Genomic DNA, 15040 nt, shown 5'->3' with positions numbered 1-15040 from the left:
TCCCCTGGGGGAGCTGACCAACCCAAGTACTCGGTGACCCGAGACATAAGGCGCCAATATGAAGAATCGGCATGAGTGCCAGGCTCCGGCCTACAAAACTCCACCTGCGGAGAGGTGCCAGTCCACTGGCATCATGCAGCGACTGCCGCAGGTCATCAAACTGGCTATGGCCCGAGATAAGTTCATCGGAAACCGTAACCGGAACCAAGCCGCCATCAGAGCCTTCATCACCCTCAGAAATGTACTCCAGGCGGGGAGAGGAAGACCTCTGGGGACCAAAACAGTGCCTGACCTTAGCCAGAGCCTTTCTAGGGGCAAACCCCGTGCCACGGGGCCCCTCTGACACCGCCGCCTCGAAAGACGTCAAGGGCGCCTAACGAGTCGGCGCCGACAGAAACGGCGTCGACGTCAGCTGCAGCGCCACCAGCATCGGCGGCGTCAACACAGGCCTCGAAGCCGGAGCTCCGAGCGTGTCTCTCGACGACCCCCTCGGAGGCGGAGCCTCGAGAGAAATCGTCGACGACCTCGGCGCCACAGGCGTAGACGTCTTCTTCGAAGACGGCACAGGATCACGCAGTCTCAAGCGCGTCGAGGACCGGGACCTGGAACGGGCATGGCGAGAACGGCTACCCTTGTCCGAGCGGGACCTCTCTCGTGAGCCGTGCCAACCACCCGGGCCCGAAGGCGTACGAGCGGCGTCTCTCGACCGGTGCCGACTGACCCCACTCGGAGCCGCGAACGGACCGGTGCCCTGCAATTCAAGAATCGCTAGCATCTGCTTCCCGAAGGAAGCCCATTCCTCAGGTGTCGCTTGCATGGAGGGATAAGCGACCCGCCGACGGGCGGAGTCCTCGGAAGAGGACGGGGAAGGCAACCTATGCCGGCGCTTCTGGGATTGCCTCAAAGAGGCGGAGAAGTGGCGAGACCGACTCCTGGAAGGAGACCCACTGGACTTCCGACGATGACGCGGAGAGTTGCCCCTCGAGTCATCCGTCGAAAGCCCCGCAGACCTCGACTTCCGTTGCTTAGACACCCGGCCTACCGACAGCTTCTTCTTGCGTTCCCGCAAGCCCTTTGCCGTGAGCGACTGGCAGTCGACACAGTCGTCCGTATTGTGGGCCTCCCCGAGGCACCAGAGGAAGGCATTGTGCAAGTCTGTGACCGACATCTTGGACCCACAGTCCCCGCATTTCTTGAAGCCTGGATGCGGGGTTGAAGACGAAGAATACATCGCCACAAACAGGTTCTTCACAACAAACCGAACAGGTCCAACGAACCGAGAATTGAAAACAGCAGACTCCAACGAGGCGTACCGAGATTCACGAAACAAACACGTTCGCGGAAAAAATGGAACTGAGGCTATGGGCGTTGTGCATCCTACTTATCACATCGGGTGACGTCGGCGGAGGTCCTCGGGGACAGCGCATCGACATCATCGACGCAGGACGCAGACGCCAAAGATTTTCCGAAGCAGCACAGCTGTGGACATTACCCGTCATAGATATGGAATACGTCGGAGGACCCAATCCCCTCAAAATATGCATTGATGGCAAGAAGCAATTATATCAAAGATAAAAAGAAGGCCTCATGTGTGGTGTAATTGTAACATTCAAAGTGTGAGTTTTGTGAAAGAGGAAAAGCGTTTTTTCCCAAAATTACATTTCTCATTTCGCATTGCATACCTTCCCCTTGTCTATCTGAAAGAAGATAGCCTTCATCTCACAGATACAAGAAAATGGATGGGGATTGTGCTTGACTAAGGGGTTTTATGAGGTCAACAGATGACCCCTGTGAAAAACAGATGATTCATTTAATGGGTATGAATGTTCTAAAATATTTGGAATTAAAAAAAAAAACTCAAATCTGTGGTCCCTCCAAACTAATGGCATTTGACATAGACTAGAAGGGGTTATCTGAGGGAGGGGTCAGGGTCAGGCCCTCTGCTGAAAGAGGATTACAGATGGCCCTTTGCCCTGGGACAAAGAATGTTAATGGACTAATTGGAGGCAGAGTCAACAGAAGCAGATGGCTTAGATCTCGCGTTCAGAGAAACAAAACCTAATGTGCAATTGAAGTCAAAATATGCATATGTGCCTGTCATTATGTATTTCCATATATAACAGTGTATGTAGAATCAGATTTTGTGGGTTTTCATGGAAACGATACATCGCACAATAATGAGACGAATGGCTTTTGAAAGCTTAGGACAAGGCCTATCTGAAGATTCAACTCCCTTCAAGAGTCGACCTTGGGAAGCCAAGTAACAACCTAAAATGTGCAACATTGTGCCCAAAATTGTCCAGCAAGATTAGATTAATCTATATATTACACAGTCTGCGGTAGCGGGCGTGTAGTTATGGTTAAGTTGCTAAACTCATAGGGAGAGCACTTTTTCGGCGGCTTAACTTCGCTCCCCCTGCAGGAATCTTCACCAAACTTTGAAAAAGAAGTACATGGGCGGCTTTTATTTTTTTCGAGAATTTGGACGAGGTTTCGTGTGGGGGGCTGGGGGAGGGGCAAAGTTATAGGGGGGCTCCTAAGCATTTTTTTTTCCCCATAGACTGAATGGGGAAAAACTTTCCGCATGGCTACAGGGCGAATGGCTGGACGGATTTTCACCAACTGTGGTACGAGTGGTGGCTTGCGTCAGAAAGATTGCTTTGAGTGGAAATCAGACCAGTACGTTTGTTGCAAATTACTGATATCTGGTCGGACCCATTTCCCTGTTCGCTCCGCTGACCGAAGTATCAATGGCCTGCGGTACGCCGTGATGTCACCGAACGTTGGACGCGGCCGGTGGTTGGCTGGAGGGAAGCGTGCTGTGCATCATCGTTTTTGGGAAACGCTGCCATGGTGTATCGGAGGACAGTGCGTGGCGGAAGGGTTTGGAAAATGTACTGTAGGAATGTGTTGGTGGCAAAAACTGAGGGAACGGGTGGGGGAGTGAGAAGTGGTGCATGTGACATATGTAGGTAGAAGAAGACGGAGGAGTGCCTGCAGTTTGAGCATACTGCATCAAGTCACGGGTAGCTACACAAGCAAGTACTTTGGTGATTGGAGGCAGGTGTCGTAACGGTGCGATAGGTTCTGCCATGACCGGTTTGCAGCAACCTCTTCCTGTGGCGAGTGGTGGTAGAGGAATTTTAGAAGGGAAATTAAGTGCATATGACATAGGTTGGATGGGGGAGCGGGTGGCTGTGCTATGCGGATGAAATGCAGTATTTGAGCACATGGTGTTATGCATGGGTGTAGGAAGTTGCGTTGGGTCTGTGGAAGGATTAGACTATTGGGTGCATGGGAGAAGGCCGTAAGCTGTAGGGCATGCACTGAAGAGTGTAGGACTTTAGCATACCCACCGCAGTAACGCACGTGTGGGTGTGCATCCGGTACAGGGTGGTGTTTGCATATTGCAGTGTGTGCACATTGGTTGCACTAGGGTAGCTTTGCCAACAGATTGTGGGTAGTTTAGCAGTGACACAATAGTTAATAGATGTGGGGACGGCCATAGTATAAGCATGAAAGTGCAGAGGGGTGCAGGAGAGTGTTTTCTTTGTACATTACGGTAACTGGTGTAATTTGTTGATGCATAGTTAAATGGTGGTGCACAGGTTGGGTAGGCGTGCTGGTTGTAGTGCTGTGTATGTGGATAGTCGAAGTTGGTGAAATGGATGGTGCCATTATGTAGCAGTCAGAGTGTTCAAGGTCTAGCCTATTGGGTGCATGGCCGAAGGGCGTAGGCTGTAGGCCATGCATTGAAGGGCCTAGGACTTTAGGAAAGCCACGCCACTAATGCAATTTTGACTGTGTATCTGGTAGAGGGTGGTGACCTGTAAAGAATGGTTGTGGAGTACATTTCAGACGAATATGCATAGAATATACATATAGCAGCAGAAGGGAGCTGGCAGGTGTGCATGTTTGGTTCCGCAGGTGAGGCCGCTGGTAGAAAATGCTCAGGTTTTGGAAGTGCGATTGCAGATCGTGCATTGAAAAGTCACTCAGTGTGGCAACTCGGTGCAGTGTGTGCATACTGGCAGTACGGCAGAGGGTATGGTTGAAGTGTAGTTGGTATGGGTGCTTTACTGTGTTGTGTGCAGATTTGTTGAAGTCGGACCAATGTTGTGAAAATGGTGTGGTTAGGTTGGTAGTGACAATACTTTGTGAATGGTAGTGGGTAGGGGTGATGGAGGCTGTGGTATGTTTGTGGATGCTGCTGATTGTGACCTGTTAGGTGACACAATAGTTAGGGATTGGAAGTGGGGACGGCCATAGTATGTGAACGAAAGTGCAGAGGGATGCAGGAGACAGTGTCTTCTTTGTACATTATAGTAACGTGTGTAATTTGTTGATGCATAGTTAACTGGCGGTGCACAGGCTGGGTAGTAGTGGGTAGTAGTGCTGGTGGTAGTGATGTGTATGTGGATAGTCGAAGTTGGTGACATGGTGAAATTAATGGTGCCATTATGTAGCAGTGAGTGTTGAAGGCCTAGACTGTTGGTTGCATGGCCGAAGGCCTACATTTGTGATATCATCTTTGAGGTCATGGGTGTTAATCCTTGCAATGGGGAGTGGTAACATGAGTTATGGTGGCGTACCTAACCATAACGGGCGAAATTCTGGGGGTTTGCGGTTTTACCTGTAACCATAACGTCCCTGTAGGAACGTTTTTCCATTGAATTTGATAGGTTTTTGCTAATGCAATTTATCCATAACGTCCCTAGAACAACGTTTTATGTTAGTGTATATCATTTAGTGCTTATTTGTAAAATCATTGTTTTGCCATGTTAAGAGTTTTTAAATGCAAAATTGATGTGTAAAAAGGCAAAATCCAGTGGGTAGCCTCACCCCCCCCCCAGAATGTGGGCTTGGCAACTGAAAGGGCCAATCAAAGAAGAGACAGTCAACCTTGATTAAGGGGATGGAAATAGTTGTCTAATCAAACCTTATGACCAATGAGCTGGCACGTCATTCTTTAGACATTTTAGAGGGGGTGGTTTAAGATTCATAAGGGGACGCACAATGAAATTCAAGGAGACTTCAAGGATGCCCTAGGGCCAGGCGGCGCTATACAAATAATAAACTAAACTAAACTAGACTGCCTGAAGGCACCAAGCCAGAAAAGTGTGGCAGTCGTGTGTGTGTGTAGAACCACTTTACCGCAGGAGTACCGTTAGCCCAATTGGGCGATATCCTATCTGCCTTTGAAGCATTGCGAGTATCGATCTCTGAGTGCCATCTTAAACCGAGTGCTACTGGTGTGTGCTTGGACTGCCTGGTGCTCAAAGAAACTGGCAATAAGCACCAACGAACATTAAGAGTTTCAAAATGTTGATTGTATCCAGTGCCTCCCACCTTTGAAAGATCTGCCATTAAGTAACAATGCCTCCAGTGACTGCGGGGCAGAAAACCCTTTGAGCTGGAGGCGGATCTCATTTTTTTGTAAATTTTTTAAATGGTGTGTGAAGCAGTGTGTGTTCGGCTATTGGCGTCTCACTACCTACTTCTACAGGCTTGCTCTCGATTTACAGCTTACAGAGTTTTTTTCTGTTACCCGCAGACAGGCCTTGTAAATATACCACACCGGCGCAGAATGGGAAGCAGTGTGCGTTTGGTTAATGTTCTCCGCTCTGTACTGGCGCCAGGATATACTGGCGTTTCAACGTCAACACCTTGACTGTGCTGTTCTGGTAACGACTATTAGCAACTCGTCTGGAGAGTGACTGCGGGCCTCTGCCTTTGAGCTCCCTGGAGCTGCTAGTTAAACTGTGCCTATTGCCACGGCTCTCCTTCGATTATTGGTTTGGTCTTCTACCTTGGCTTCTAGCAAATATTAGCAACATGAGGAGGGATCCGACGGGTGAGTAATTACGGCCTCTGCCTTTGACCTCCTTTCACTTCGCCCTTTTGATCAACTGTTAGGCCATTACTTTGGTATCCAGTAAACCATTAACATCACACAGAGGAACTTGTCGGGAGAGTGACTTCAGGCCTCAGGCCTTTGAGCTCCTCTGTGGCTGCCACCCCTCTGTGTACTTTGCTAGTTTGGCCCCGTAGAACCACTGTTTGACCCTGTAGAAACACCTTTTAAGGAAACAGTCCAAATTACAGAAAGCACTATCCAACAGTGGGCAACGATTGTAGGACGTGCAATTCAGCCCCCTCGTATTGAGACTAATCACTGAGCTGCTGTGTAAGGAATGTTTTTTTTCCTAACTGATTCTGATTCCATCTTTCGCGTTTACACTGGGAAACATTGGGAAACCTATGTTAATATTGGGTGTCTGATTCCTTCTCAAGATAAGGAATAGGAATGTGCTACAGCAATTTTGTAATTTTTAAATTTCTTGATTAATTCCTTTATTAACCGACTTGACTGTCTTTTAGATTTGTTCAATTGATACTCAGAAACTAATCTGTATTTTAGAAATTCACGGTTGTAGCTAATTTTATGACCTTGTACTTCCTTTTATATTTGATGATTTTGAATTAATGTTGGAGGATTCCCTTTGCCCTCATTAGTGGCCCACTAGGTGTATTGTAATTTCAAGCCTCCTGTGTTACATACAATCAGTATACCGCGTAAGGGCCATAGAAGTCGAATACTGAACATACAACTGACCTTATAATAGATACTGCAGTTGTAGCTGATGTAATCGTTGGGGGAAAAGACACATCCATTACTGTTCTGCTCCCAGCTTCTATTCCATCAGATGTTCATAAGGTAGTTGAGAAACGGCAACTCGTCCATCAGAACCTGTTTAACTCCCACCCTCCCCCCCCTGGCAAGAGGATTTGCTGGTCACAGCCCCAATTCACAATATTGAGACACGGGATGGTGCGGAGGAAATCTCATCCCCTCATCCGGGTGGGGTTGTTGTTGTTGAGTTGCTATCGGCGACATGCACGCTGGTTAATGTGCCTGTTGACAATGGGGACGTTGCTAGGATTGAGGTAGAAAACCACATTCCTCTTCAGGAAGATCGGCTGATGGCAGTACTGGCCCATAACTTGAGAGGAGGCTGCTAATCGGTTGGGGTTGTCTCCATATGAGGATGGTGATACGGCCCTTTGTCATCCTGTTAGGAGGGCCATTTTACCCAACAGGGTAAGACTCAACAAAAACCTGAAACAGCTTACTCTTCTTAACTGCTCTTCTTTGGGATTGGCTGGGCCTGTACTCCGATCCGGAAGGGGAAATCGTATAACAGAGAATTTAAGCGTTGTGGAGAAAAAACAAAATATGAACAAAGTTCCCCCTCTTTTCATCCATTGCAGGTCAGAAAATGTTGAACTATTTTGGAGAAATATTTTCTACTATCACCAAAATCAAATCGCTATCCCCGTTAGAGGGACTGTGAGACTTGACCATTCTTGAATGGTTGAGACAGCTAGGAAGCTGGGAGATAAAGCAGGTAATAATGAACTGCATGATCTTAGTATCATAGAGTTTGCCGATCTGGCTTTGGGAAAAAATGTAAATGATGACTTTGACAGTCTTTCCAAAAGTGTGGTACAGCAGACATGTGATGCTTCCCATGTAGGGTCCCCTATAGAGTTGACAAACTTTATATATGAATACACTAAGAAACAGAATTGGCTTAGAGAAAAGGGTTTGCTTCCTGAAGCAAATGAACTTTTAGAAGATGGCCCTAGTCAACATACTTTAAGGGAAGTGGATGATAGAATCCGTCTCACACATCCCACCGTTTCAGCACTAAATATGGTTCTCAGTTCCTTTGTGAACCTGTATGACAATATATGGGTGGACGCAAGATCCAACTCTGACCGCTTGGCTGAAATATTTAACAGAATGGAAGGAATTGAAAAAAGCTGTGCATTGGCCATGCATTACTGTGCATGGCCAATGCATTACTGTGCAAGGGACTGTGGTCCTTCTCAGTGACTCCCCAAAGCAAATTTGATAAAAGACGTAAAGATCCAGAGGCATATAATCAGGCCGAAGCTCTGGAACTACCGAACGTGACCGGTCTGGTGGCCTCACCTGTTGAGGAATGGGACCAGATAGTTAGAAATTAGGGTGAGCTGAGCCCTTTGGTTAGCAGCCATTTGATGGATTTGGGGGCTGACAATGCTGAACCCAATAGTATAGACTTAACCAACAATGAGAACTCCCAGAAAGGCAAGCTGCCCTGTACTTTCAGAAAGGGACCTCAGCCCTTATGAGCTCAAGAAAAGACATTTGGAAACGTACTAATCCAGAGACTATGCTTCAAAAAAGGAAACGTGGGTAAAGGTTGTCCAGAAGTAATAACACCACTCCCAGAGGTAAGTGTGGACGTTAGAACACCGGCCCCAGTGGTACTCTCTGAGGATAGTATCCCCGAGATGGGTGACAGGTTATCATTCAATGGGGGAGGCTCCAGCAAATTTTATAAAATGAATTTAGACGGGGAGATACACCTGTTAAGGGCGGAAATGGGCAGACAGACTGATCCTTGGGTGAACTCACCGAGGATTCCAATTGATGCCAAAAGGAATGGCTCAGTAACTCATCTCTTGATATTATTATCTTGCACTTTTTTTGCTATGCATTTTTCTCCCCCATTCTGTATGCCTATGTATGTATTGTATGTATCCACTTCATGGCACTTATACTAACCAACATGTTGTTAAGTGAAGCGCCAAGATGCCTGAGGGCGGTGTGCGCTACACAAATAATAAACCAAACCAACTGAGGATTGGCTAGTGGAGGTGAATACTAATTCACTTGTTCGTGGAACTACCCTGAGTGGGGAGTCAAAAATAATTATTAATACTCCTACAATTAGATCTGATCCATTGAAGCATGCCATGGCTGAGACAGAGAACGCTGCTATTTTGGGGTAAAAGGATTCTACAGTGATTCATAGTGAAACAGATAAGCGACCGTTCTACTCCCCAGAATGCTCCACTTGGACCCAATGAGGAGGCTAAGGCCTCTGTACCATTCCTAGAACAGGCCCAAGAATGCCAGTTTGCTTGAATCGGGTAATGTCTTCAAAATCTTAGAAATCCCGATCTTGGGCCTCCTATCCTCGTGTGGCCTGCAGAGGGTATTTGGATCTCCTATCCTCGTGTGACCTGCAGAGGGTATTTGGATCTCCTATCCTCGTGTGACCTGCAGAGGGTACTTGGGTCTCCTCCTCGTGTGACCTAGAGAGGGTACTTGGGTCTCCCATCCTCGTGTGACCTAGAGAGGGTACTTGGGTCTCCCATCCTCGTGTGACCTAGAGAGGGTACTTGGGTCTACTATCCTCGTGTAACCTAGAGAGGATACAATTCCCTGAAAGAGAGATAGATGGGAGATTTGTAACATCTATTTTAGCTCCCAATTGGTAATGAACCTAATCATGGGCGAATCTATGGCCTTACAAGAGCTGGTTTTTGAGGTTAAAATTGTGGATGTTCAACAAATGCTGTGTTAGGGGTATAGAGATTCTAATTATGATGGGAACCTGAAGTTTGTCTTACACCCTGATATAGTGTGTGGCACGAGAGGCAACAGTCCAGAGGCTACAATAGACAGAATCAAGACTGGACACAAATCAAAGCCGCTTTGTGGAAATGATCGCCCAATGATAAATCCTGAACTCAAGGGGTTTACAGAGGAGGATACACGGGGGAGCACTACCCTACTATCAAATCCTGAAACAGTTGCCATGCTGAAAGAAAGTAATTCTATCTTCCTACAAGTAACGTGCCATTTAGTGACCTCATCTATGGATGGCTATGCGATCTATTCCCAATTTGCTAAATATAATAATGGAGGGAGACCATCAGCAGGCCTCATGATATGGATCAAGGGTACTTTAGGCTTTACAGCTAGTATAGTCCCCGACCTTTCAAAAGTGTCCTCTGTGGGATCGGTAGAAAAACTCCCGATTCAGGTCTATTGGCATAAAGGAATTGCCGACCTGGGTGATTTCATAGATAATAACAACTCTAATCCAGAATTAGCAATGTGCCATCCCCAGTGGTAGAGTTATACTAGCAGGTGAATAATTCGGACTGCCGCATACCATACGATAAATCTTGTGTTTGGGTGAGGAACCGATTTGTGGGATGAATGGAGGTCTTAAGTTATATTGCAGCAAAATGTGGAACCATTGGCTTGATTCATTAGGCTTGATTTGCTTGAATGGAGTATTGGACGCTGTAAATCTGACAAATCCAACATGGCACAGATGAGAAAGTGCCTCGACCATAGATTATATATTTGTGGACGTTCGTTCTTCTAACTTGAATACAGGGGTAAAGATCAATCCAAACCTGTGGAGAGACCATAGTGCCTTGAAATTAGATATATTTATTAGTAAGACACGCAAAGGGGATTGGGTTAATTTGAGAACTGTGGGACAGGGTAAAGGCCTTAGATGGACACGGAGGAACAGAGCATTGACTAATGTTACGAGACCAGCTCCTTGGGAGTGGAAAATTCACGTTTTTTCCCCGTAATCAATAATCAGTAAAACAAAAGTATAAAAACTTCTGTAGATCTAGAAAGGCAATAAGGATACAAAAAGATGCGGAAACGATGTGTACATTGGTGAAAAGAGATCTTAGGGCATTTTGGGGGCTGATTAACGAACATTACATCACTGTAATAGTTAGGCAAATGAATGCGGTTTCTGAAGCCCAATGGGTCAGTTTCTTCTCTGATCTTTATGGGGTCCTCCTGGGGATGCATTTGAGTATCCTATCGATTTGTTTCCTGAGGGTGTAATGTTTGGCAGCCTATAATTGAATATGAACATGTTTTGAAACATATAATGAAAGCTAAAGCATCGAGCGGCTTGCCCAAATGGGCTGACAAACACTTTAAAGGAGAACCCTGCTGATTGGGCCCAGATTCTTACCTTGCTATCCCGTGTACCTGGCAAACCGCCTATGTGGTCCCAATTTTTAAGCGAGGAGACAGATCAGGCAAGCAATTATACATCTATCTGAAAAGTGTGCTGCAAATCTTGAATAGTACTCCGCTATGGCCAAGGATGAAATAACCTCTGGTCTATTTCTTGGGAGGTGAAGATTGCAGTATGGAAGAAACCAATCCCTCCCGGGGTGATACACCATTTTCTGACAACTGATGCCCCAGATAATCATGTGTGGCACTAAAGCAACAATTGGACTTTTTGTAGTGTAAATCTTGCAACACACGATTTATTTAACACCGTTTTTAATTTGTATCATGATCTTTGACCGATATGCCCATTACCAAAATGTCATCCTGGTAGAAGAATACTCCCGGTATGCCACCCACAACCTCTTTCTTCATCCTCTGGAAGAAAGCATCTGCCCACACTAGTCCAAACGACATTCTTTTAAAAACCTAAATGTTCCATCTTGTGTGATGATAGTGGTGAGACTTCTGGACTTAGGGTGCAGCTTGATCTGGTGGTATGCCGACGCTATATGAAGTGTAGAAAATACTTTGGCCCCAACAGTGAGGCTGACCAGCTCTCCAATGTTTGGGAGTGGAAAGCGATCTACCACCACACGTTTGCTCAAAGATCTAAGATCTACACATAGATGGGTACTCCCGTTTCGCTTCCTAACCACTACCACTGGGGAACACCATTCAGAGCTTCTACTGGTTCGATAAGGTCTTCCTTAATTAATCTGCCAATTTCTTCCATAATTTCTTCCCTGAGAGCCAGTGGAACATCTCAGTTTTGCAACTAATGGGCTGGCTCCTTTCTTTAGTCTAATTTTATATGTGCCCTTAAGGGAACACCATTTTTCTCTACGTACAACAGTGGAATCCGTTTCTGGAGAAGACGTACTGGCAGAGACACATCCGTGTGTGAAATCCACGTCACGTTGCCGGTATCATGCCAGCAGACACCCACCTTTCTCAGAGACAAACTTTATCTTTAATCATTTTACCTTTGCAAGTTAATGTTGCCTGAAATCACCCTAGCATTGTTATTCTGGAGCCAACAAATGCACTATTTTTGTGAATGATGTCTTCAGAGTTAACCTTAAAAATGTTGATTGCCAGGTCTCCCTGTGAACGATGGTGTAGTCTGACCCTTTGTCAATAAGCACTTTGATAGGAGTAGCATTTAGTTCCGAAGTATAGGGCTGTTCATCAGTTCTCTTAGTTACACCCACATTGCATATGTACCAGCTGACACCAGACACTGCCTCTTCGGAAGCTGGATCTTCTGAACCAACCAGTATTTTCCTGGATTATTTAGTATCCAATTGCTTAACACATGCTGACATGTATTCCACACTTTTTGCAATGTCCAAGACCTCCTCTGAAGAGGGGTCGTCCTTTGTCCAAATTTCTAACATTTAACAGGAATTCATTGCGAAAGCCAAAGTTACAGGTGTTGGCCATCTCCCTAAGAGCTATAATGAATGTCTCAATGGATTCCTCTTTTGAATGTTCCTTTAGGGCTGAAGTGATACCGTCATAATCTGATGCTTACCGTTTTCTCATAATGTTTATCAAGTTTCTTAATGATCAAAATCATATGCAGAGGGTAAATCTGTTTGTTCACCAGCTGCCCGGGTGTTTTGAATTAATTCAGGGAGACTTTTGAATATTCTCCTACCCTAATAAATTTAGCATTGCATGAAGAGTGTTCTGCCCCTCTCCATACTGAAAGCCATGTATGGCTGTTACATAATCAATACATTTTTCTCTCCAGGTGTCCCAAGGTATTGCTGGTTCACCCGGTGTTTTGGAGGAAATGGGGAGGTAAATTTGCACAGAAGTAGTAGTATAGCATGCAGAGGAGGGATGGGGGCACGGAGTTCAGAATGGATAATGATCACAATAAGTAACCACCAAACATAGAGGCTCCTGGAGGGTTAGTACAGAGCTAAGACTAAGCATATGGTGCATAAACAACAGCAATGAACACCATGTGCTGCAATGAGCGTTTTAAAGTATACCTGTGCAACGATATATGTAGTATGGATATCTCCCAAACAAAATTTTGAAAGTATAATGTTAAACGTATTTGTACCATGCACCATGACCAGCAGAGTGGTCCCCAGTTATTCTGGCGGATCTGAAAAAGGAGAGAGTGGGGTGGTTGGTACGGTGTAGTGGGAATAGGAAAGTGAGTTGTGATGTCCTTTTTGGCAGCTTCAGTTCAGTTGGCACCCTTCACTGAGCTCGAGTGCAGTTTTTGGGTCATTGCGGCTTCCCATGTGCTGTTGTGTCGGGCGTGAGCTTGTTGGTCAGTTGTTGCAGTGTGGTGAAGTACCTGCGGATTGCTGTGCAGAGATGTGGGTGCGCGAGTTTGTGTGCACAACAGTTAAAACCATGTCTAGATATACATACATGGTTTCTGCCATATTGCAATCTTCACCTCCTAAGAATAGACAAGAGGTTATTTCTTTTTTAGGCGTGGTGGAGACAGAATGCAGCTGCAACCTAGGACAAAAGTTGGGTAAAGCACAATGACAAAGACCCTGCTTAGAAGTTGGACTACCACCAATAACTGCAACCCAAGAACTTATTTTTGCAATTATAAGTCATTGCCACTTTTGCAAGAGGTTAAATAGACTCCATTCATAGGGTATCTATGTTATAGGAACGTTGTTAGGTTATTTGGGGCACACGGGGGGGCGGCGACAACTGGACCCGCTTTTCTTACCAGATCAGCACAGGCGAAGGGAGCAGGGCCGTGAGGTCTCCGCAAGCGGGTGTAGTTGCAGCAAGTTGGGGAAGGCAAACAGTGGGCAGCCTTTGGGTAAGTGAGGAATGTCCAATGCCGCTCACTGGATTGAAAGGCAGAGAGGACCTCCTGGTTGGCAGGAACGCAGTGGTTGGCGACGCAGCGTGCGGAGGAGACGTCACGCACGCCGTTGAGTGCACTGCCTGGTTGGCAGGAACGCAGTGGTTGGCGGCGCAGCGTGCGGAGGAGACGTCACGCACGCCGTGGAGTACACTGCCTGGTTGGCGGCGCAGCGTGCGGAGGAGACGTCACGCACGCCGTTGAGTGCACTGCCTGGTTGGCAGGAACGCCACGGTTGGCGGCGCAGCGCGCGGAGGAGACGTCGCGCACGCGGATCAGGTGACCCTTCATAAAGCTGGGCCCTTTCCTTAGGCGGGTCCCACAGCGCGGCACACGTTTCAAAATCCAAAACAATCGATGTATTCCCCGCCCATAATCACATATGCTCCCCCCATATGTCAAAAAGGTCAACTCCATTGGGAATGCTGTCAAGGGAAGTGCAGCAAAGAAATGCAGCATTAACACCAGGACAGTTTCTAGCCAACGTGGTGCCCAGGGCGAGGCACACGTCACCCCCAAACTACACCTCTTGTCATGCGACAAAACCCCTCCTCAATATGAATAAATAATTGCTATATAGATGAAGATAGTCTCATTACATTGTAATGCAAGTACTTCACAGAAGAATTCTGAAGGCAGTTTCAAACTGTCCGTACTACCACACTGCGGTATGATCAGAATTTGTATTGTATTTGTATTTATTAGGCTTATATAGCGCTTTAGAACAAAGCGCTGCACATATAACAACAACAGGATACAATTAACAATCAGTTAATTGATCAGTAGAGTGGCCAACTCTTGATAGTCTTTCGCAGGACACTTGCCCACAAGGCGGTGATGTCACGTCATTCACATTTGGCCTGCCCCTTTTTTAATGTACATTTTTTTAATGGCTCTTAATTCCTGGCTTCATTTATTTTGTTTATTTTATTTTGCATTTTTAAAGCGCTGACACAGCCCGCAGGCATCGAGGCGCTGTTTGTTACAGAAATTGTTGGGCTTTTTTAGTTGCTTAATTTTTTTTTTGTCTTAGTTGTATTTATAACGCGCCTAACCACCCAGCGGTTTCTAAGCGCGGACCCGGGGATCGAACCTGTGTTGCTTCATGTCGTCTTGCTTCCAAGGCACGCACGTTGCCGTTAAGCTATCCTCCCGGGACGAAATGCAAATGGTTTTTCCTTGGGAGTTGATGGTCACGTTTTTTAACTGCAAACATGACCATCACTACCCCAGGAACAAAGCATTAGCATTTCAATTAATCCAGGTGTCAGAGCGTTACAGCTCGA

At 46.3% G+C, this 15040-nt stretch overlaps 1 protein-coding gene across 5 annotated transcripts in view; it reads right to left on the bottom strand.

The window, feature by feature from the left end:
* Positions 1–15040, bottom strand: part of LOC138570232 (trimethyllysine dioxygenase, mitochondrial-like) — a 280902-nt gene that overhangs the window by 163296 nt on the left and 102566 nt on the right. The window contains exon 1 of one of the 5 annotated variants that reach the window (XM_069648969.1): positions 13614–13793. The exons of the other annotated variants lie outside the window; for them this stretch is intronic. The gene's annotated coding sequence lies outside the window, so the exon portion shown is untranslated. Of the gene's footprint in view, positions 1–13613; positions 13794–15040 lie in introns of those variants that run through there. 5 annotated transcript variants of the gene reach the window in all.

This window comes from Ambystoma mexicanum, chromosome 2q (genome assembly GCF_040938575.1).
Source record: "Ambystoma mexicanum isolate Mex_15411 chromosome 2q, UKY_AmexF1_1, whole genome shotgun sequence".
Taxonomy (NCBI): domain Eukaryota; kingdom Metazoa; phylum Chordata; class Amphibia; order Caudata; family Ambystomatidae; genus Ambystoma; species Ambystoma mexicanum.
The sequence above is the reverse complement of the archived record's forward strand: the minus strand, read 5'-3'. Positions and strand labels throughout refer to the sequence as shown.